The following is a 23,879-nucleotide window of genomic DNA, read 5'->3' on the forward strand; positions in this document are numbered from 1 at the left end:
AGAGAAATGAAGGTTTATGTCCATGAAAAGGCTCCTAAATGATTGTCCATATCAGCTTTGTTATTTTTTTCCTTTAGAATTATTTTATTAAATCATAAATGTACAACAGCTTCTTAACTCTATATACACACTTAAATTTTTTAAAGGAAAAACGTTATGTCTTATTACACCATGATCCTGGCTAACAGCTTTTCAAAAACTTGGAGGAAAATCTTTTTTCTTTTTTTTTTTTTAAGATGACCAGTAAGGGGATCTTAACCCTTGACTTGGTGTTGTCAGCACCAAACTCTCCCAAGTGAGCCACAGGCCGGCCCTTCGGAGGAAAATCTTTTTTCTTTTTTTTTTTTTAAGATGACCAGTAAGGGGATCTTAACCCTTGACTTGGTGTTGTCAGCACCAAACTCTCCCAAGTGAGCCACAGGCCGGCCCTTCGGAGGAAAATCTTAAAAAAGCCTTCACATGTCATGCCAAACTTACAAATTCAACATTATCAAAGAAGAAATGCTTCTACACTCTTACAAAGACCACTTGAACAAAACAATTAAAAAGCTAAGAAACTGTCTCAAACGCATTTAAAAAAATTTTTTTGCAATCCTTCCTCCACAGTAAGATAATGTTATTAAATAATCCAATCCATTCACAGAATGGCTCTGTGCATCCTCTCTGGTGTTTTCTGCAGCATCAGTGCATATTTATGCATGTCTCAGATAAGAGGTTCCTTAACACTGTGGTTTCGATAACCTGAAGCTGTTCTGTTACCTCTGGGCTCCCACCCTCTTCTATTTATACAGTGAAGCCCACTGCATGCAGGAAGAAGCTCAATATCGGGTCCTCCCACCATAAACCCCAGTTCCTCCCCTGCCTCCTGGACCACAGTTACCCCCACCATATGGTCCCCCATGTTCCTGCTACCGCCAAAGTTTCCACTCCTCATTTAGCCACAGTTAGAAGCTTCCTGATTATAATTTCCAAAATCATTATAATTTCCACTTCTGTAATTTTCTCCTCTGTAGTTGTCATAACCCCCTCTGTAGCCCCCACCCTGGTTGCCACACCCAGATCCTCAACCACCATATCCTGCTCTTCCTCCTCCATAACCAGGGCTACCTCCCAAACCACCACCTCCAGGTTCTCCTTCATACCCAGTATATCCATGGCCAAATCCACGGCCACTTCCATATCCATCAGATCTTCCTCTAAAGTTACTTCCCGGTCCTGGTCCAAAATTGCCATCACCACCGCAAGAATCCCCCAAATCAAAGTTGCCTCCTCTTCCACTCCTAGAACTTTGGACATGCTGCATTTCTTGCCTAGACAAAGACTTTCTTACTTCTGAATTATGACCATCGATGGCATTGTATTTCTGCAGTACAATTTTATCTACAGGATCATGGTCATCAAAAGTAACAAAGCCAACATCTCTTTTCTTTCCAGAATGCCCATCAGTAATGATCTCAATGGTATCAATCTTTCCATATTCAGTATCTTCTTTAATTCCACAACAAACACTCGTGCACAGTTACACGAGACCCTGGTTTTCCAGACTCCTCTCCAGCTGCAACGCATCTTGGCTCACCCACTGTCCCATCAATTGAATGAGGTCTTGCAGCCACTACAGCAGCGACCTCAGCCGTGCATGAGAAAGTTACAAAACCACATCCTCTTGATCTTCTGCTGGCAGGATCCCTCATTACCACACAGTCTGTACGTTTTCCCCATTGCTTGTAGTAGTTCCTCAGACTTTCCTCTGTGGTTTCAAAGCTCAAGCCACCAATAAAGAGCTTCTGGAACGTTCTTTTCTCCCTCCATCGCGGACCTCGTGGCTTCAGCCGGGTTTCCCCAGCAGAGTGAGACGAGAGCGATTTCCGTGGACCAGCACCAACTGGACTCATCCTGGCGCTATAGTGACAACTGCTGCTGCTGGAGCAGCAACACCCCTAGGAGCACCTCCTCCCCGGACCTGGGGCTGCTGCTACTCAGCAGCTTTATTTTTAACAGTCCCAAACCGGAAACAACCCAAATGTCCCTCAACAGGTGAATGAATAAAATAATTGTGGTGTTTTCAGACACTGGAATAGTACTCAGCAATGAAAGGGAATGGACTACCGACACATATGACAGTGATGAATCTCAAAATTATTATGCTGATTTAAAAAACCCAGACAAAAAAGAGTACTTACTATATGATTCCATTTATATGAAATTTTAGAAAATGCAAACTAAAAATATACTAACAGAAAACAGATCAGTGGTTGCCTAGCAATGGTGGTGGTCAGGTCAGGGTTTATGAGATTTATAAAGACATAAGAAAATTTGGGGGGTGATGGGTAAGTTCATTACCTTGTTTGCAGTGATGGCCTCAAGAATGTGTATAATTCATGAGTGAATTAATCAAATATACACTTTAAATATATGTCAATTACCTTTCATAAAGTTATGTAATAGTCTGTTTATTTTGCTTATCATAAAGCATATGGAACTGGGTGATTTATAAAAAAAATGAAATTTATTTGGCTACAATTCTAGGACAGCCGTGTCTGGCGCAGGCCTCAGGCTGCTTCTACTCATGGTGAAAAGCAGCAGGCTGCTGGCGAGTACAAGCAGATCATATGGTGAGAGGAAGCAAGAGAGAGAGAGACAGGAGGTGCCAGGGTCTTTTTAAACAACCAGCTCTTACAGGAACTAATAGAGCGAGATCTCACTCATTAATCCCCTACCTAGGTAGAGCATTAATCCATTCATAAGGGATCCGCCCCCATGGCTCAAACTGCCACATGTGGGATCAAATTTCTATATGAATTCTGGGAGGACAATACATCCAAACTCCATCAAGTTATTTTTAAAAATTGCAAGAAGACTTAATATCATAATTGATTTTAATGTTCATTCCTCTATCTTATTTTTTTCAGTTAGTGTCCTGAGAGATTGAAAGGGTAACTTCTGAAGACTGAATCCACCCCAACAGTATTTTCTTTACTCAGAAAGGGGTTATACCAGGGCCAGCCCAGTGGCGCACTGCTATAGTGCGCCGCTTGGGAAGCGCGGCAGCGCTCCTGCCGAGGGTTCGGATCCCACATGCAGACCGGTTCCCGCTCACTGGCTGAGCGAGGCGTGGGAGCAACACCGAGGGCTGCGATCCCGTTGCCGGTCCCGGTCCGGTACGGGGGCGACACTGAGGGTTGCGATCCGTTGCCGGACACGGAAAAAGACAAAAAAAAAAAAAAGGGGGTTATACCATATATTTCCTATTTTTAAACATGTACAACCTGTTGTGAAGCTTCTGCATTAGACAAGAAGTTAGACATGAAGCAATTCTTGCTGGAGTTATTTTTTCATAAGCAGCAGCTGTGTTGAACACTGACATGATGCTGGAATCACACTGGTCTTAGTGTGGCAGTGGAGGTCAAATAATACATCGAAGAGTGTCTTGGTCTAAGCAAACTAAAATAAGTAATTGCTCAGACAAGAGGCAACTATACCAAGGAAAGTACATTTTTGAGATTTTAGGCTCGATTATAGTGGTTTCAAGGCCAAAATATTTTTGAAGTGGGATAGAAATGTACATGAGAAAGTGAAAATGGTTTTTTGGCATGATTATGTGGCTATCTTGTATCCCAGAATGACCTGTTGTTAAAACAGGCTGTGGAATTTTGTTAAGGATTTCTCATTTCATCACCTGAGCAAAGCGATTAACAAAAATATGGCTTTATTCAACTTGATTTTGACTCTGCTATCCTTTAGCTTACTGGCTGGCCTGAAATTCTCTGAAGTTGTCTTCAGAAGGAGGCATCTTCCCTGAAAGCTCACTTAAACATAGAAGAAAATCTCATATTTTCCAGAGGTCACCAGAATGACATCTTTTTTTATTTTAGTTTCTTATCTACTCTTAAGAAATATTGAGAAAAGCCAACAATATGTGAAAATATATTCTTAGGAACAAACGTTCTCACATTCAAAAGATCTACAAAATTTTAATTCATTTACCAGAAGAAATGAGGCACAGAGCTTTTCTTATTTGGTCTGTATGAGGGCTGACTAGTTTATGTCATAAAAACTGGACAAATCCCCATAGCATCAAGCCAGTAATTGACTAATTGACACCTCCTATCATTTCATAAACATTGTAAATCATGGAAGTCACGCAATACATGCTGACTTCCCTTTTGAAAAGTTTAACCCTGGTAAATAGAGCATCAATGTGAAGTAATTAGGTTATTTATTCTTTAAATATTAAACAATTATTAGGTTAAACAATATGAAATTATTGGTATTGAACCACTTTTGGCCTACAAAAGCATCAGGCACTGGTGAGGTGCTAAACATTCAAAAATGATTAAAAATAAAATTCCTGCATTCAAAGAACTCACACCTACAGAAGTAAGTAGGCTCCAAATCTGGTAAGCGCGGGTGTTCTGTAATAGAGGCATTACACAATGCTTTAGGAGCAGAACAGAGACAAGAACCAGCCTTGCTTCAACAGGAGCTTTACTGACTGCCACTTACCTGTACAGGTAAAATATTGTGATAGAATGATCTACATAGTCTTTACAAATTCATTTTGAAGGTGATAACATCAACGACCTTATGCAGAATAGTAGAGGAGAGTTGCCTGGGAATGTTTTCATCTTTTTGTGCTTGACAACTTTAAACTGAACTGTTCTTTTGTCCTCTAAACAAATCCATTTGACAGGCTGGCTGGTTAGCTCAGGTGGTTAAAGCGCAGCCTTATAACACCAGGGTTCACAGGTTCCAATCCCCCTACTGGCCAGTCACCAAAAACAAACAAACAAACAAAAAAAACCACCCCTAAAGGATATCAGCAAAAAGACTGTCATCAAATGATTCATTCCAAACCATACAGTGGTATAGTTCCATCGTAGTTCTTTCACCATCAGATCTACACTCCAAAAAACCTCTTCTAATTACTAATCCCCAAATTATAACATCTCTTGGGGGATAGCTATCATCTTTCTAGATACCCCTGTTTTTATTTTTGCCATAAATACAATTTTAAATTTGTTGGTACTAACATGTCTTCTGAACCTTGTTTAAGAACTTCTTTCGTGTTAAAAAAAAAGAAATTATATCCAAAAAAATAAAAGAACCAAGCTGAAGAGAACACTTTCTAAACATTTCAAAGTTTTAAAACACCTACTCACCTTAAAAAAAAAAAAAAATTAATGGCACACCAAACCTCCTGATGTCACTTTTCATGAATGTTGACGCATTTAGGTTGTCACTTCTATTTCTGTTCACTTAACCATAGCCTCTGATTTCCACTTACAGAATTTAGCTTGGAAATTTGGCTTTGTTCAAACTTCCATGGCTGCAAAGCATGTAAAGCATGATACAATGAAAATACCCTTGAAACCGTCTCACCTTTTTTGGATGCATCTTGCGTTGCTTTGTAATGATGAACACAATGCTTTTTTTCCAGGGCTAACCTGAGGAATGAAAGATACAGAAACAAGCTACCCCATTACCTGATAAGAACCACCATTTAAACATTTGAATTCATCCTAATACACGACTATTTGTTTTCTCTATTTGCTAAATTGCCATCTCTTAATTCTATTGCTCTCTAGGGCAGCTAAGCAATCAATTTGAGCTTAAACAAATAAATGTTAATTGAATAAAAGAATGAAGCAAATGAAAGCTGAATTCTTTTACAGCGTTAAAGAAGGCAACATTGGTGACCATCTAGTGCAAACCTCCCCCCACCCCTGCCACAATTTTCTTGCAATTCCTTTGGTTATGCCAAAAAAAACCCCAAAAAACCCAAAAAAGAAACACCAGAGTTTCTCTCCCAAGAAAGGGGTGCAGGAGTGGCTCTGGGTTTGTTGAAGGAGAGAGCTGTGAAACAAAGAACCATTTAAAGTGCTTTCTTTAAAGAGATACAGAGGAAGGAATTTGATGGCTCGTCTTGAGCTTTAGAGTGTGTTTAAGAGCAGGTGGTGTTTGACCTAAGTTTTGAAAAGCTGAGAAGCAGTTTCCAGGAAGATGAAGTGGGGAAGAAAGGGTGTTAGGCAGGGGGGCAGCCTGAGCAAAGGCCTGGAAGTGAGGGGGAGCCTGGCTTCTCTCAGGAGGAACAAGGAGTTGGAGGGGCTCCTGGAGGGGACAGGTTCAGATGCTGGCAGAGGGAGATGAAAAGTGAGAGCAGGAACCACACCATGAAGAATGTCATATTCTGGCATTGCTCTCTGGGGTCAGGACTGGAGGCAGGGAATCTTGTTAATGGGCAACTGACAGTGCTCAGGCCAAATAGGAAGAGGAGACTTGACTTAAGACAGTGGAATTCAGTATGAGTCACTTTGGATTGCAAGTGACTCAGAAACATTCTACAGTAGATATTTAAAAGAGTAGGAAATTTGGGTGTGAAGGCAGAGGTCACACCTAGAGCTGTGGATTCTCAATCAGCATAGTTAGGAGTTGACACAATGAAGAGGGTGTGCATGCTTGTGGGATAGTTCACAGAATGAGCAGACTCTTGAGGATCAAGGAGGAAAGAAAAAGTCTTAAAAGAAATTGAGAGGAGCTAGGAGAAAGACTTTGGTTGGTCCAAGGAAGCCAAGGAAGAGTCAAAGGGGAGAGTGGAAAACGTCACAAATCTACCAAGAATTCTTTATTGGATTAGGCAATTAAGAGTCAGCAGATGACCAGAGTAGCCAGAGACAGATCAAGTGGCTGCTACCAAATTCAAAATCTCTTGACAGGGTTCTGGTTTTGGTGTGACTACATTAGTAACCAGAGTCCTGCCACCATGTAAAAACACATTGATGACTTTTTTAATGCCAGTGAAGCATTCTCTAATGTCTGAGTTTCTTCTAACTTTTTATCTGAAATGAAATCCCAGGGGAATTCACCCAATTAGCTTCAGTGCCACACTCTAAGTCCCCAAATTCTAGCAGTTGTTTGTTTTATAGGAGCAAAGGAAAATAGTTTAGACAAGATAGATTATATAAGGAAGATTAGAACATTCTGGTTTCAGTCCCTTACTGTACATCAGACTCACTCGAGGAGCTTTGTGAGAATACAGGTCTCTGCTCTGCCCCAGAGAATCTGATTCCTCCGACCAATGAGTCCAGCTCAATTTTTACAGGCTCAGTCATTGTTATTTTTTAAGATCTCAGTACAGAGATAGGGTGTAACATTAAGAGGGAAACATCAAATGCTTTATACCCTCGGTACTCAAAGTAGTCCACAGCACAGCATTTGTATCATGTGGCAGCTTACTAGACATGCAGAATTTCTGGTACCACCCCAGACCTACTGACTCAGAATCTGCCTCTAATGAGATTTAAACATTCAAGTTTAAAAGCCTGCTTCATATCTTGACATTCCACTGGCCATGGGTCATCCTCTGAAGACAACTGGGCAGACCTGGCCAAACCCAACTTCAGTACCCTCCGAATTGCTGAAACAGTTGTTCAAATCCTGACTGCACCTTAAAAGCACCTTCATAACTTTAAGAATATACCAAAGCTCAGACTTTACCGCTAGAGATTCTGATTAATTTGTTCTGGGGTGAGGCCCAGGCATCAGTGTTTTAAAAGCTCCCCAGGTGATTCTAATGTATAACTTGGGAAAAGATTCATTGTGCTAAGAAGTCCTGATAGGAAGCAAAAATCTAAATTCAATTCAAATATAATAGGAATTTTTAAAAAATATAATGAGAGCATAATGCTGGGAATATATTAATAATAGAAGCCTCAATTGCTGTGCAGCAGGATGGTGTGAAGGCAATTTCTGAAGGGATCATTGATGACAGAAAAGATGGCATGTTCTTTAGGAAACCTTTGAGTTCTTATTAAGCTCTAGCAAGAGTTTCAATTAACTTTGAATGCTCATAACAACAATTTTTAAAAGTTAACAGAGATAGCACCAGGATAAAATCTTGTCTTATGTTAAAGTGGTTTGAGAGAGAGGGTGGGGGCAAGAAGTTAGGAGAGGGAGAGGTACTTTTCTCTTAGCGGGAAAGATCTGTAGGCCTAAATTTGCTAAACCCTGAAACAGTGGCATTTTGTGAGACTGAAAGATTTTGTGTGGGTGTAAGAAGAATGTCAAGGATGAGTCAAAGATTAATACCTAAATTATAGAGTATGAAATGGGAATTTTATGCCTCTGCCTTGAAAAACAAGTTGGGAAGAAGGAAATATTGGCTTCTAAAGTACTACTTATATTTGGGGTTATAATGTAATCAGATAGATACGTCCAATTCCAGGAATGGAGAAAGACTTAAGCCATGTATTTTTAAATATTTCTGTAAATTTTCTCAAGCATGTAGCATTTTCATTGGCAGGCTAGCTCTGACTATGTAAGATAACATCTCAAAAAGTTTAGGATTTCTTAATTATATCAGAATGTGTTATGCCCTGAACTTAACAAGATTTTTCCAAATGCCCAAATTATGCTGCAATTAAAGCATTGCAGGGATTTCAAAAGTGACCTTCTAGAAGAATTCTTTATGAAACACTTACAGAATATCTGTATTCTTGTATTCAACTACTTGTTATCTTCTCCAAACTGTCCTAGGTACCTATGGATGGTATGAAAAAATTGCAAGACACTCTGTACTTGAGTGACTTAAACATTTCTTTTTTTTTTTTTGTCTTTTGTCTTTTTTCCGTGTCCGGCAACGGATCCCAACCCTCAGTGTTGCCCCCGTACCGGACTGGGGACCGGCAACGGGATTGCAACCCTCGGTGTTGCTCCCGTGCCTCGCTCAGCCAGTGAGCGGGAACCGGTCCATATGTGGGATCCGAACCCTCGGACGGGAGCGGCGCGCGCTTCCCAAGCGGCACACTATCCAGTGCTCCACTGGGCCGGCCCTAAACATTTCTTCAATAAAACCAATTAGAGTTGTGCATCCAGGGAAAATACTTAATTTTCAAGATACAATAAAATTGCACTTAAAATTGAGAAAATCTGTAAAGTCATAAAGCTCAAGATTTAAAAAGTTGAATGACAACCGTAATGCTCCCAATGATATGGGAATGCAAAATAGCTACAGATGTTTCAATATCCGGCACAACATTTTAAAGAAATTATGTCAGCTGAGGTACACAGACCATTGGCCTGAGAAGTTACAATATCCCATAATTCTCTTCTCCCTAAAACATAGGCATAATAACGTGCTCACTTGAATTCTTGAAACACAGTAGGTAAAAACATTATTGTCTTGCCTTTCTCACCTGCTCATGTTAATTTTGCAAAAAAAGACATAAAGGGAGTCCATTTTGCAGCCTCCCCACTTCTGTTCCCTGTAGTTTGTGGTGGTGGCTACTTTTTGAAGTAAATAGGCTATTATAGACTGCAGAAAGTTGAATGCATGATAAACTTGCAGGGAGTACTCACTAGGTGCTGCACTTTTGAATAAACTCATTTTGTTTTATTCTTAAAAATTCTTTTGGGTGGTATTATGTGACTTTGACCGATGAAGGAAAAAAAAATAGAAGACTGCAGAGACAGAGTTACTTGCCTAAAATCACACAAAGGAGTGTTTCAAATCCAGTTGTTTAAACTAAAGTCTTTACAAGACATGACATCTGCTCCCTGGGTTGAGACCATCACTGAATGGTAGAAGACGAAATAGAGCACTTTCAAAGGGACCCATGAGTGGTTGGGGTTCTCACTTCAGCCACTTTCTTTGAGTCTTCAACCTCAAGGTTTGGGAATTAAAAACATCCCTGAATCAGGTTCTGGCTCTAAAGTTTACTAGCTCTGTGACCTTGACAAATCAACTAGTATTTACTGTTGGAGCTCTTTTTTGTCTTTTATGGAAAGAATTAATAATAGTTCCTACCTTACATGGTGGTTGAGAGAATTAAATGGGTAAATTACAGAAAGTGCTTAGAATGGTGCCTGGCACATAGTAAGCATTCAATAGCTGTCAGCTATTATTATCCTCGGGACTCTCAAATTTTGATGTCCAACCGTCTCTTCTAAGCTGCAGACTTCCTATTCCCCTGGTGCTGACAGTGAGAATGTTGCCTGGATAGTTATGGAGCTCCTAAACTCCTCATGCGCATCTCGGACATCTGATAGTACAAAGGATTTAACACAGAGGGTGGTAAAGAAGCATTCAATACATTTTAGCCATTATCATTATGTATTTCAAAACTGTTCTTTTTTTTGGTATTCTGTCTTTGCAGAAGGCACTGCATTACCCAAAGGATCCAATCCAGAAAGCTGGAGTCATCCTAAATTCCTGCATTTTCTCCACCCAACCAGTCATTGAGTCCAGTCAAGTTTTCCTCCTCGTCAGTATCTTTTATACCTTCTGTTCTCACTGCCTCATCACTTTTTGCTGCAGTTATCTGAAAAGACTTCTAATGGTCTGTGGGACCCAAGTGTGCCTCCCTCAATCCATCGTCCTTGATGATACTGGAATGCATCCTTAAAACTCAAATCGAGAACATCACTGACTTACCCTGACATCCTTCACTCTCACCCATCGGCCTCTGGGATGTATCTATCACCCCCTCCTTGCCGTGGTACACACGACTATCTCCTGCTTGAGACTCATCTCTCAGACACACCAGGCGCTGTCACCACAATGGGCTCCTGAAGTTCTGTGTGCACTCATTCCTGAAGGTCATGGCGTGTGTTGTCTTTCAAGCCTGGAATGACATTCCCTCATCTCTGTAAAGAATCATTTTTATCTGAAAGATTGGGAAACACAGTGATTACTTAAACACATTTAAAAATTTGAAGTATATGAAATTAAATTTGGTATAATGATTCTCTTGGGGAGGTAAAGATTTGCTAGTAAGTGAGTACACAGAATTCACAGAAGAGAAGCTTTGCAAAGTTTAAGTTAGGGTAAAAATTGTCATATTGTAACAATTGTTATATTGTACAAATTGTTAAATTGTAAACTCACAGTTTCCTGTGTAAAAACTAGTATAATCTTTTGGATGCTAAGAAACTATGATCTGACAAAGTCTCTTTCTCAAGAAATTATGAACCTAAGCCCAAACCAAATATTTCTGGTGCTACCACAGTGGAGAAGGAGAGAGCTTCATGCACAACTGCAGTGGGTCAGTCTCTCCCTGTGGCCTAGGTGTTTTGCAAGACTTGGTGTCAGTCTTTACACTACTTACCAGCACTGCCCTGAACCACAAGGGTCTCTGTTCACTGCCCACCGTACCTGGAGAGGGACCACTTGAATTTGATCCTTAAAGGGACTATTAGGAAAAAAATGGCAGTTAACACATCAACAGAAAAAAAAAAATGTTTAGAAATCTGGAAAGGGTAGATTATGCGAACAATTTCAAGGAAGAAAGCAAAGTTCTAAGCATTTCAGTAAGTGGTTGAGATGAATATTTTGCACACTAAAATTCAATAACTGTTCATCTTCCCTGGGTCAAGCTGACTTTTATACACAGCTGGTAAATGTAAACTTAGGCCATTTAAAATGTGTTTCCTCTTAGAATCTTCTGTCTCAAACAGTCCTAAATTGAGAAGTCTGTCTAATACCTTCAAAGCAAGAACATTTTTTTGCTCTGCCTAGCAACAGTGGTCTTTGATGATTCCTTATTTCTCCGTGATGCAGTTCAGACTCTCTAGCATGACATATGGGCCCCCAGATTTTCCCCTTTCAGCCATTGCACTACACCACCTGTGTCCACAGCATCACCCACTCCAGGAAAACCACATTTGCTGGTCTCTGATGGCATTTTGCTTTCTGGTGCCTCCGTGCACTGTATTTGCTCTTGTATTTGCTCCTTCTGCCTGGAGTGCCCTTCTCTCCCTGCATAAGTCTCTTTTATCTTTTGATACTCTGACACCAATTCCTAAGGACTGAGTTAACAGCCTTCTTGTGTTTCCTTCCCTGACACCTCCATGATACCAGGTCCATGTTTCTGTTGTACATATGCTCCGCATTGCAATGGTCATGATGATGATGATGGTGGCAGTGGTGGTGATAACAAGCTTGTCCTTCTAGGGCTTTCATGAACTTTCTGAGATAAGGACTACTTTTTTCTTTTTTTTTTTTTTTTCTTATCCCCAGTTTCTAACACAGGGCCTCAAACATAATGTTGTATATAGATTGAACGAGTACAGCTTCACAGTATTTGCTGGTTGACTTTCAGATGGTTCATACTAAGAACTATCTATGGAAGGAATGAATATAGCGTCACAGTATTCAGGTGTCTCCTAGTAAGAGCTGCCTATAAAATGTATGGTTGGCTTTTAGGAGTGGTACAGGTACAATTGTCATATATCCACATGCACGTTTACAGCATGTCTGATGCTTTATCTTGGATCTGTCGTGTGCAATCTGAGGCTGATTCCAGAATTTGAGTAAACCTCAGATCATCCTCCTTTCTTCAAGCCCATTCCTGGTAGATAAACCATATATTAACTTCAAATGTCACTTTTGCTTTGACATCTAAGTTGGTACAATATTCATTAATCATCCGTCATTCATTCAAACATATTTATTCCACACTTACTTTGTGACAGGACCTAATCTAAAACCAATCGTGCTCCTATAGCATTTGAATTACACCGTATTATGTGGTTTTATAGTTATGTGTGAATGTTGTTTCTTTTGCTTTCCTGGTACAGATCCCACAACATAGGTATTTAATCTATGTTAGGTAAATAATTGAATTGATGAATCCATAACCCAGTGGCTAAATTCTTTTACCCAGTCACTATTTATTTTAAATTCCAGATTTAATTATCAAACACCACCAGTCACTTAGATCTATTTTCTAACTCAAATGCTGTCTGTTCACACTTTCTTTTCAATTATAAGATGCCATGTAATTAGGTTGGTGGTTTTCAAATATATTTTTAAAGCAACAGAACTTTATTTTCAAATGTAGTTGGGGGACACGGAATAATTGCAGTTTGAGGTGGTGGGCATGCTGATAGTTTTGATGTGATCACCACATGATGGGCACAGATGCTGATGGTTAGCTCTGTACCCCATGAATATGTGTAATTAATAAAAATTTTTTTAAAAAATTAAAAAATTAGAAAAGAAAGAAAAGAAATAAAGGAGGCTCTACAGAAAAAGTAAAAATAATTCTTAATCCTTCATCCAAAAGCAATATTTAAATTTCGGTGATGAGTATATTACCTGCAGATCCACAGTTTTTCAAAACAACAGGATGCACCATTTACATAGAATTCCATGTGAACTGTATCCCGTAGAGTTGTCCAATGTGGAAGCCCTTATTACCTTACTATATTTTTTATACGTATATCCATGTACATGGGTACTTCAAAAAGTTTGTGGAAAAATAGAATTAAAAGATAATATGGGGCCGGCCCTGTGGCGCACTCGGGAGAGTGCGGCGCTGGGAGTGCAGCGACGCTCCCGCCGCGGGTTCTGATCCTATATAGGGATGGCCAGTGCACTCACTGGCTGAGCGCAGTGCGGGTGACCCCACACTGAGGGTTGTGATCCCCTTACTGGTCACGAAAAAGACAAAAAAAAAAAAGATAATATGAATGGTTCCATGTGCTTTTTGAAGTACCCTTGCATATATCTTAATTAACACAGCATCCTGCTTTTCTAATTTTTCTTGTTACTGTTTTCCATATTATTGAACTCATTTTACTGGTTAACCTTTTTTTACTGACCACTGTTCACAAAATTTAGACTCATGTAGCATTTGTGGAGCTCCCGGATAGATGAGTTCATGCTTTCTGTTAGTTTTGTGTGAGTCCCATCGGGAAATATAGACGTATTTCATGTAACATCGAGTCCCTATCAAAACAATCTTAGTTCCCATAAGTTGCATCATAGTTATCTCTGATAGGACATTTCGAGGGCAGTGAGTGTGAAGGTACATGAAACAAAGCCTTACAGAACTAACTGCCAACAGTTCCATTTTTTTTTTTTCCTTTTTGTCTTTTTTCGTGACCGGCAACGGGATCGCAACCCTCGGTGCTGCGCCCGCACCTCGCTCAGCCAGTGAGCAGCCGGTCTGTATGTGGGATCCAAACCCTCGGCGGGAGCGCCACCGCGCTCCCAAGCAGCGCACTGTAGCAGTGCGCCACCGGGCCGGCCCCAACAGTTTCATTTTTAGTTACATTTCAGTTGATATATTTCTTCTAGAAAGGAATGTAGCCAAGGCAAAGACACCTTTGAACTAGTGGTACAAAGAATTTATCAAAAGGAAATAATTTGACAGAAGCACAATATATACTAATGATTTTCATTGCTATGTTATTTATAATATTAGGGTGATGTACCATTTTTCTATTTATGTCTTTGTTTTTTTCTATATAACAAAGAAGTTCCAAATAGACTCTAAAAATAAATGTTTAAAAAAACCTAGAAAATAACAGAAAATTTTATGTGAATATTTAATAAATGTTTAGGTGGGAAAACCTTCAATACATCAAAGCATCTGAAATAATAACAGTGACCACAGTAGAATATTTGGCTATATAAAAATGAAAACTTCTATAAATAGGAAACATCACAGAGTGGGACTGAAAAGGATGAACATCCTTATTATGTAAAACTAGATGTAACTCCTTCCTTCCTTCCTTCCTTCCTTCCTTCCTTCCTTCCTTCCTTCCTTCCTTCTATCCTTCCTTCCTTCCTTCTTTCCTTCCTTCCCTCCCTCCTTCCTTCCTTCCCTCCTTCCTTCCTAGCTCTCAATTGTGAGTGAGGATGTGCAATATTTCTCTTTCCACATCTGGTTTATTTCACTTAACAATTTTCTCCAAGCTCATCCATGTTGCTCTGAATGGCAGAATTTCATTCTTTTTTATGGCTGAGTAGTATTCTGTTCTGTGTATATATCACATGTTCCTTATCTAGTTGTCTGTCAATAGATATTTATGTTGGTTGCATATTTTGGCTATTGTAAGTAGATCTGTGATGAACATGGGAGTGCAGGTATCTATTTGAGATGATTATTTCCATCCCTTTGAGTATATACCCAGAAATGGGATTGCTGGATCATATGATAATTCTATCTGTAGTTATTTGAGAAACCTGTATACTGTTTTTCATAATGGCTGCACTATTTTGCAGTCCCACCAGCAGAGTGGAAGAGTTTCCCTTTCTCTGCCTCCTTGCCGGCATTTGTTATTTTTGTTTTTTTAAGTAATGGCCAGTCTAACTGGGGTGAGATGATATCTCAATGTGATTTTGATTTGCATTTCCCTGATGCTGAGTGATGTTGAGCAATTTTTTCATGTGTTTGTTGGCCATTTGTACATCTTCCTTTGAAAAATGTCTGTTCAGCTTTTTTGCACATTTGTTTTTTAAGGTTAAGTAGTTTGAGTTCCTTATATATTCTGGATAATAATCCCTTGTCAAATGTACAGTTTGCAAATATTTTCTCCCATTCTGTAGGTTGTCTTTCCACTCTGCTGATTGTTTCCTTTGCTGTGTAGAAGCTTTTTAGTCTGGTATAATCCCATTTGTTTATTTTTTCTTTTGTTGCTTGTGCTTTTGAGGTCTTATTCACAAAGTTGTTGCCCAGTCCTACTTCCTGAGGTGTTACTCCTGTGTTTTCTTTTAGTAGTTTTATGGTTTAGGATCTTATACTTAAGTCTTTAATCCATTTTGAGTTGATTTTGGTATATGGCAAGAGGTACAGGCCTAGTTTCCTTCTTCTGCATATGGATGTCCAGTTTTCCCAGCACCATACATTGAAGAGACAGTCTTTTCCCCAGTGTAGGTTATTTTTGTCTTTGTCAAAGATCAGTCAGCTATAAGTATGTGGGTTGATTTCTGGGTTCTCTATTCTGTTCCATTGATCTGAGTATCTGTTTTTATTACAGTACCATGATGTTTTGGTTACTATAGCTTTGTAGTATAATTTGAAGTCAGGTAGTGTTATACCTCTGGCTTAATTATTTTTGCTCAGTATTGCTTTGGCTATTCAGGGCCTTTTGTTGTTCCATATGAATGTTAGGATTGTTTTTCCTTTTTCTGTGAAAAATGTCATTGGTATTTTGATGGGAATTGCATTGTATCTGTAGATCATTTTGGGTAGTATGGACATTCTCACAGTGTTAATTTTTCCAATCCAAGCAGAATGTCTTTCCACCTTTTGTGTCCTCTTTAATTTCTTTCAATGGTGTTTTGTAGTTCTTGTTGTAAAGATCTTTCACTTCCTTGGTTAAATTGATTCCTAGTTTTTTGTTTTGTTTTGTTTTCTTGTTCTTTTTTTTTTTTTTTTTTTTTGGCTACTGTAAATGGCTATTGCAAATGTTTCTTTTTCTGCTATTAGTTATTGGAGTATAAAAATGCTACTGATTTTTTTATGTTGGTTTTGTATCCTGAAACATTAGTGAAGTTGTTAATCAGCTCTTTTTTTTTTTTTTTTTTTTTTTTTTTTTTTTTTTTTTTTTTTTTTTTTGGTGGCTACTGTAAATGGCTATTGCAAATGTTTCTTTTTCTGCTATTAGTTATTGGAGTATAAAAATGCTACTGATTTTTTTATGTTGGTTTTGTATCCTGAAACATTAGTGAAGTTGTTAATCAGCTCTGAGTCCTGATGTTCTGATACATGTATCTCATTAACCTTCTTCTATAGATGCCTATTATCCTCCCCAATTTACAAATAAGAATATTGAGGTTCACAGAGATTAAAATGATTTGCCAAAGATCATGAAGCCAATTCATATGCTAATCAGTTTAGGAAGTCAGATTCTAGAGACTGTGCTATTAACCATGAATGCACTACTGAACCTTAGTAGCTATTTTTAAAATTGTACTTTTGCATCTGTCCTTTTTATTAGATTGTTTAAAAGTTTCCTTCTTTTGGTTTGTTTTTATTCATTCTGATTTACAATATCTTCATAGTTTTAACAGTCATGTTTAAACCCATTTATCTTCAGCCCTATATCAAATACGAATTTATATACCCCAGCCACACATGGTGCAAGTTTTCCTATGATTTGTTATCTCCTTGTTCATCTCCCCACCAGTATTGTACACAATAGCATGCAAATAACTTTGCCTCTTCACCCTGGCACCTACTCCATCTTTGGGGAGCCTAAGGTCCGGCTGTGTCGGGCCAGTTCTCCTTTTAGCAGTAGATGTCATTTGTCCCACTTTCTGAGTAATCTCATCAGAGTACTGGAAATAAGAGAGACTCTTGCACGGACTGCCACTCAAGCCAGTATGCCCAGATTCTTCTGTCCTAATATGACATATAATCAGAAAAAAAAATTGATGCATAAAATGTTATTTTAACTATGTGGAAAATATATTGTGTAAAGAAGAACTTATGCAAAAAGGAAAATACCTGTGCTGCAATGATGGAGTTACAAGTTATTTATTGATTATTCTAAAATAATGTTTTTTAAAGCTGGTTGTTTTAACTGTTAATAGAAAGTAAGAAACTCACTCACAGTTGTAGCATCACAGAATAAACTAGAACTTCCAAGAGGAAAGATGTAGCCTCCTTCTGGGACTTCCTAAGAATCCTCCCCTGATTACTTTCCCATCCCATCCCGAGCCTAAACAATCCCAAGCCTAAACTATCTTTGTAGCAATTAAAAAACAAAATGAAACAAGGAGTTAAAAATAATCCCTGAAGGGCAAGGTAATGAGAGATTTAACCATTCTGACCCACCAGATTTTTCTCAGATATTTTAAGTCATAAAATCAAGTTATATTAAAACAAACAAACAAAAAACTTTGATAAGTAGTAAGAGACATCAGGAGGAACCTGATAAACTATTGATGAGGGGTTTATTGCATTTTATTTTGTATTTAACATTACATATCAGGTTAATAGGGAATATTTTTGGTAACTTGTGCATAAATGATTTTATGTCTAAAATTTAAAATACAATGATGCGAGTCCTTATATGAATAACCTTACTAAACTGTGCTTCACAAACCAATGGCTTCTCTACATTTTCTGATTGTTCAGTTACTGGCTGAGAGAGGACACACAGAGAATTCTTCTCCAAGCATTTGTTTCTCATAAAAGGGTTATTTCACATACTCACATCATAGCAATTCTTGGAAAACTATGGCTATTATGTGTTCATAGGAGAGAAAGCCAATCTATTTTCTCCTCAGAAAGTCCCACAAAATAAGCAATTTTGAGAACATTAGTCTAGACTCTAGCCTGGGAATAACCTGTATGAATCTTTTTCTCTTGTAGAATCCTGAGTGAATCTACACATTTGCTTCAGTAAAGTTTTTGAGAGGAACAGGATCTAGAAATATCCATTTAGTAAAATTTCAAATTTCTAAAATTATAGAAGTAAGTTTTACTTCGTTTGAATGGGTGGACCCTCTCGTGTATTTTTAAAAAATTTCTGATGGCATTATATTTTCCCATGTGTAAAGAACACTATATTTAAATTTTGTATTAGAACAGCCTTACCATTATAAGGATAAAGATATCTCTAGAGGCCACATTTTTATTTATTTTTAAGTCATTATAATACATCTTGCAATTGATCAAGTCATTGCTATAACAAGCTGAAAAGAGGTAATGCTAAAAATTTTTAGCCATAAGAAGAAAGAAAAGCCCACTTTTCAATGAAAGTGCATTGCATCTATCCTGGCTATGGGTCTCTTCGGGGCATTTTACTAGAAAACCTTGAAAGTAATGCTGTTCTGTACTTAGAGGGACTGGGTTTATAACTTTAATATTTTGCCATTTATGGTAGAATTTCATCTCTCTGCAAATAGGTTTTAAATTCGAGCAGTGACCAAGGCAAACAGTTTTATGAACAATTTGCAGGTTTTGTTTTTTTTTTTTTTTTTTTTTTTTTTTTTTTTTTTTTTACCTTAGTTTAAAAAATAGCACAAAGGCTCTTTCTGTAAAAGCTGGCTTATGGGAAAATAAGAGGCAGGACCAGGATGGGGCATCCTCACTTGTGCATTAATGGACATTAACTGTCTGTCTGACTATCCTTAGAACTACCTCTCTTCAATAACAATGAAAGGGAGACCCTTCTGCATTACTGATTTTTTCCTTTTCCTCCCAATCTCTCTCCCACACATACACAGAAGTTGGTGCGTGTGCTCACAAAGTCAACTTAAAACCTTTTTTTGCATATCTTAAGGTTCATTACTGTACTCAGCTTAATAGTCCATCTGATCCAGGCTTATGCTTACTCCTTCCTTCATCAATTTTCAAAAGTGGAAGAGAACAAGATAAAAATTAGTTTCCTTGCTGATAAGAACCTGATTATGTGTTGGGCATTTCTTCGTGTACCTGTTGGCTATTTGTATGCCTTTCTTCAATAAATGTCTATTCATGGGCCGGCCCGGTGGTGCACTCGGTAGAGTGCGGCGCTTGAGAGCACAGTGGCCCTCCTGCCGAAGGTTCGGATCCCATATAGAGACTGGTCTGCTCACTGGTTAAGCACGGTGCAGGCATGACACCGAGGGTTGCAATCCCGTTGCCGGTCGCGGTACGGGCGCGACACCGAGGGTTGTGATCCCGTTACCGGTCACGAAAAAACACAAAAGGGGAAAAAAATAAATAAATAAATGTCTATTCAGCTCTTTTGCCCGTTTTTAAACTGGATTATTTGTTTATTAATGTTAAGTTCTTAGAATTCTTTGTATATTCTGGATATCAATCCCTTGTCAGATGTATAGTTTGCAAGTATTTTCTCCCATTATGTAGGTTGTCTTTCTGTTGATTGTTTCCTTTGCTGTGTAGAAACTTTTTAGTTTAATATAATCCCATTTGTTTACTTTTTCTTTTGTTGCCTGTGCTTTTAGGCTCTCAGTCATAAAAAATATGTCCAGTCCTACATCCTGAAGTGTTTCCCCTGTGTTTTTTTCTAGGAGTTTTATAGTTTCAGGTTTTAGATTTAAGTATTTAATCTATTTTGATCTGATTTTGGTCTATGGCAAGAGGTAGAAGTCTAGTTTCATTCTTCTACATATGAATATCCAGTTTTCCCAGCACCAAAATGACATTGAGATATCATTTCACCGCAGTTAGACTAGCTATTATCAAAAAGACAGAGAATAAGAAATGCTCTTGAGGATGCAGAGAAAGTAGGATCATTTTACACTGTTGGTGGGACTGTAAATTAGCACAGCCATTATGGAAAACAGTATGGAGGTTCCTCAAACAACTACAGATAGAGCTACCATATGATCCAGCGATCCCACTGCTGGGTATATACCCAAAGGAATGGAAATCATGTTGAAGGGATACCTGCATTCCCATGTTCATTGCAGCTCTATTTACAGTACCCAAGACTTGGAACCAACCTAAATGTCCATTGATGGATGACTGGGTGAGGAAATGTGGTATATATACACAATGGAATGCTACTCGGCCATAAAAAAGAATGAAATTCTGCCATTCATGAAAACTAGAATGAGCTTGGGGAGGAAAATTATAAGTGAAATAAGCCAGGCACAATAAGAGAAATACTGCTTGTCATCACTCATAAGTGGAAACTAAATAAATAAAAAGAAAGAAAGAAAGAAACAGCAATCACAATAACAGGTTGAACTTTAGAAGGAGAGAACAGAACTGTGGTTATTACAGGTGGGAAAGGTGGAGGGGAAGAGGAGGTTAGGGAGGAATTGGTTAATGGACAGAAAGAATGCTTACTTTTGTAATGATGAATAATTTGCCAATTATCTTGATCTGATTATCTCATATTGTACACAGGTACTGACATTCAACTCTGTAGCTCACAAACATGTATGATCAATTATGTTCCTATTTTTTTTTTTTTTTGTCTTTTTCTGTGTCCGGCAACGGATCACAACCCTCAGTGTCGCCCCCGTACCGGACCAGGACCGGCAACGGGATTGCAGACCTCGGTGTTGCTCCCGCGCCTCGCTCAGCCAGTGAGCGGGAACCGGTCTGTATGTGGGATCCGAACCCTCGGGCGGGAGCGCCGCCGCACTTCCCAAGCGTGCGCCACCGGGCCGGCCCTTATGTTCCTATTTTTAAAAAAGATAAAAACCAACCCTTTCTCCCCGAACTCAACCTATATAGAAAATGGACATCAGATCCCATCTTTTCTCCTGTCCCTCTTTTTACAATAGACCAAGTGCCTGTCGTGCAATCCAAGGTTCTTCTCTCTGCATGCGCTTTAAATCCTACTCTTTTTTATCTCCTCAGTGACCTCAATCTGTCAGTCATTCCCCCTGTCACCTCTAGTTTTCTATGTTGATGTAAATTCACTTCCAGAAATGGTGCAGGAATAGTATAAGAAAATCCCATGTAACTTTGCCAAGATTCACCAATTGTTTACATTTTGTCCCATTTGCTTTAGTTATTCTCTTTCTCTCTCTTTTTAAAGTGTGTCTCTCTCTCCCTCTCTCCCCATGAGGAATTATTTCAAATATTCTAGAGAGAGACACCTTACTTCTTACCTCCTAAATACTTCCTAAGAGCAATGATATTCTCTTCCATGGCCACAGTGCAATGACCAAAATCTTGAAGTTTAACACTGATCCAATTCTATTATTTAATCCATGGTCCATAGTCAAATTCCATCAATTTTCTTACTAATATCCTTTATAGCTGTTTTATTTCCCTGTTGCAGGATCCAATCTGGGATGGCATTTGCCTTTAATTGTCATATTACCTTAAGCTCTTTAATCTGGAGTAGTTCCTCACCCTTTTGTGTCTTTCTTGACCTTGGCAATTTTATAAGCACCAATTAATTTTCAGAATGTCCTTTAATTTGGGTTTGTCTATTGTTTCCTCATGATTAGAATTCAAGTTGTTATTTTTTGGCAGGAATATCACAGATATGATAATGTGTCATTTTAAGTGTATTTTATCAGGAGGTTCTTGATATTGGTTTGTCCTAATCCGATATTGGTAATACTAACTTGATTAGGGTGGTGTCTACCATACGATGGTCTTCAAAAAGCTTGTGGAACGATTCATATTATCTTTTAATTCTATTTTTCCATGAACTTTTTGAAGTACCCTCATATTTCTCCACTTAAAGTTATTGTTTATCACTTTGCAATCAATTAGACATTTTCAGGAAGAAAACTTGAGGCTATGTTCATATCCTGCCCTTCATTAATTTTTCACCAACTAATTTTAGCATCCATTGGCTACTTTCTAGCTCTACCACTCCCTCCATATTTATTAGTTGATAATTTACTGTAAGGAAAAACTTTCCTGTCTCCTCCTCTATTTAATGAACGAATGAATTAAATCACCATGGACTCATGGGTTTTACTTTTTAAAAAAATGGGTTATCTGATTCTATAATGATTAATTTTGGGGGCAAAATTTCTCAAGATTTGACCATTGAGAGTTTTTCCCACATCTTTAACTTCTCTCTGCTGGATGCTTTCCAACAGCATTAAACATACTTATTTCTTCTTTCTAGACATAACCCTCTATATATTGCCATATCCCTATTTCGCTTCACAGCTTTTTTTTTTTTTTGTCTTTTTTTTGTGTCCGGCAACGGATCGCAACCCTCAGTGTCGCGCCCGTACCGGACCGGGACCAGCAACGGGATTGCAACCCTTGGTGCTGCGCCCGCATCTCGCTCAGCCAGTGAGTGGGAACCGGTCTGTATGTGGGATCCGAACCCTCGGTGGGAGCACCGCCACGCTTCCCAAGCGGCGCACTGTAGCAGTGCGCCACCGGGCCGGCCCACACAGCTTTTTTTTTTGAAAGAGTTGTCCATACTTGCTTTTTTCCATTTTCTCCTCTGCCATTCACTCTGCATCCTCCTTCGGTGGATTTTGCATTTATATCACTCCACCTCTCAAAAAAAAAAGCAAAAAATGACCACCCTATCCTAAGTAGAGTGAATTTAGAAACATTCATTTTTGATAAACATTCCTCTTCTCTCTCTTTCTCTCTTTTAACTTATTCCTTATGGAATTAAAACAGATGCAGACAAGCACAGAAAATAAGTAAATGACTCAGTGAATTATGGTAAGTTGAACACCCTCATAAACTTACTCAGGCCAAGAAATAGAACTATGCCTGCCATTCCAGAAGTCTTTCCTTCCACAAGTAACCCTATCCTGACTTATATAATGCTTTCTTTGCATTTCTCTATGGTTTTATCACACTTGTGTGCATCCCTAGACACTACAGCTTAGTCTTGTCTGCTTAAAAAAAAGTGATACATCACTGACATCTCTTTATCTACAGCCTCTCCATCACTCTCATGTCCTCTATACCTTTCTGTTCCTTACAGTTTGACTGTGAAAAAACTGGGGCCGTTTTGCTGGAGAGTTCTCCTACAATCAGAACTTTGTTGATTGCATATTCCTGGTGCAGTTTAGCATGTTCCTCTGTCCTTTGTATTTCCTGCAAAGTGGCATCTGGGCCCAAACATTTGATCAGAGTTGTATTTGATTTCTTTGCCAAGACTGTAGGTGGGGGTTGTGTCTTTTCATTAGGAGGCACATTAGTTCTGGTTGCTTATCTTTTTGTGCTATTAACAGCAATTGATTCTCAATACCTTGATCCATTAAATCATGAGGGCTTGCAAAGTGGTAATATTCTAATGTATCATTTCTTTTTTATTTAATAAATGGAGATCTTTTTTAAAGAGACACTTTCCCTCATCTACTCTTTGATTAGTAATTTATCCAGCAAAAACTGGATAAATTATTGATTTTTTTTTTATTTATGTTTTCAAGATAATGACTTGGCTCTTTATCATCTTCTGAAGATAACTAATTGTTTTTAAAAATATTACCATGAGCTAATGGATTTATACATATTTAATGTGTTCCAATCTATTGTAAATCTTCTCTTTATTAAAAATCAAATTGCTCAAACTTTGATTAGTGGGAGCTTCTTGAGGTGAGTATTTTTGACATGACCGGTAGTCTTTATTTAATTTCTTCCTTGCTATCTGGTATTCCAAGGAGTTCAGGAACATCTAGTACATTTGCTGTCCCAGACCTGAAGCCAGCATTTTCCCAACAAGCCCTGGTTTCTTTTTAATGGGAA

The 23,879-nt window shown here is 38.5% G+C and overlaps 1 pseudogene; it reads right to left on the reverse strand.

Moving 5' to 3' along the window:
• Nucleotides 1–818: 818 nt before the first annotated feature.
• On the reverse strand, nt 819–1,802 carry LOC103587219 (annotated as a pseudogene).
• Nucleotides 1,803–23,879: the final 22,077 nt, after the last annotated feature.

The sequence above is a fragment of the Galeopterus variegatus genome, unplaced genomic scaffold (assembly GCF_000696425.1).
Source record: "Galeopterus variegatus unplaced genomic scaffold, G_variegatus-3.0.2 Scaffold430, whole genome shotgun sequence".
Taxonomy (NCBI): domain Eukaryota; kingdom Metazoa; phylum Chordata; class Mammalia; order Dermoptera; family Cynocephalidae; genus Galeopterus; species Galeopterus variegatus.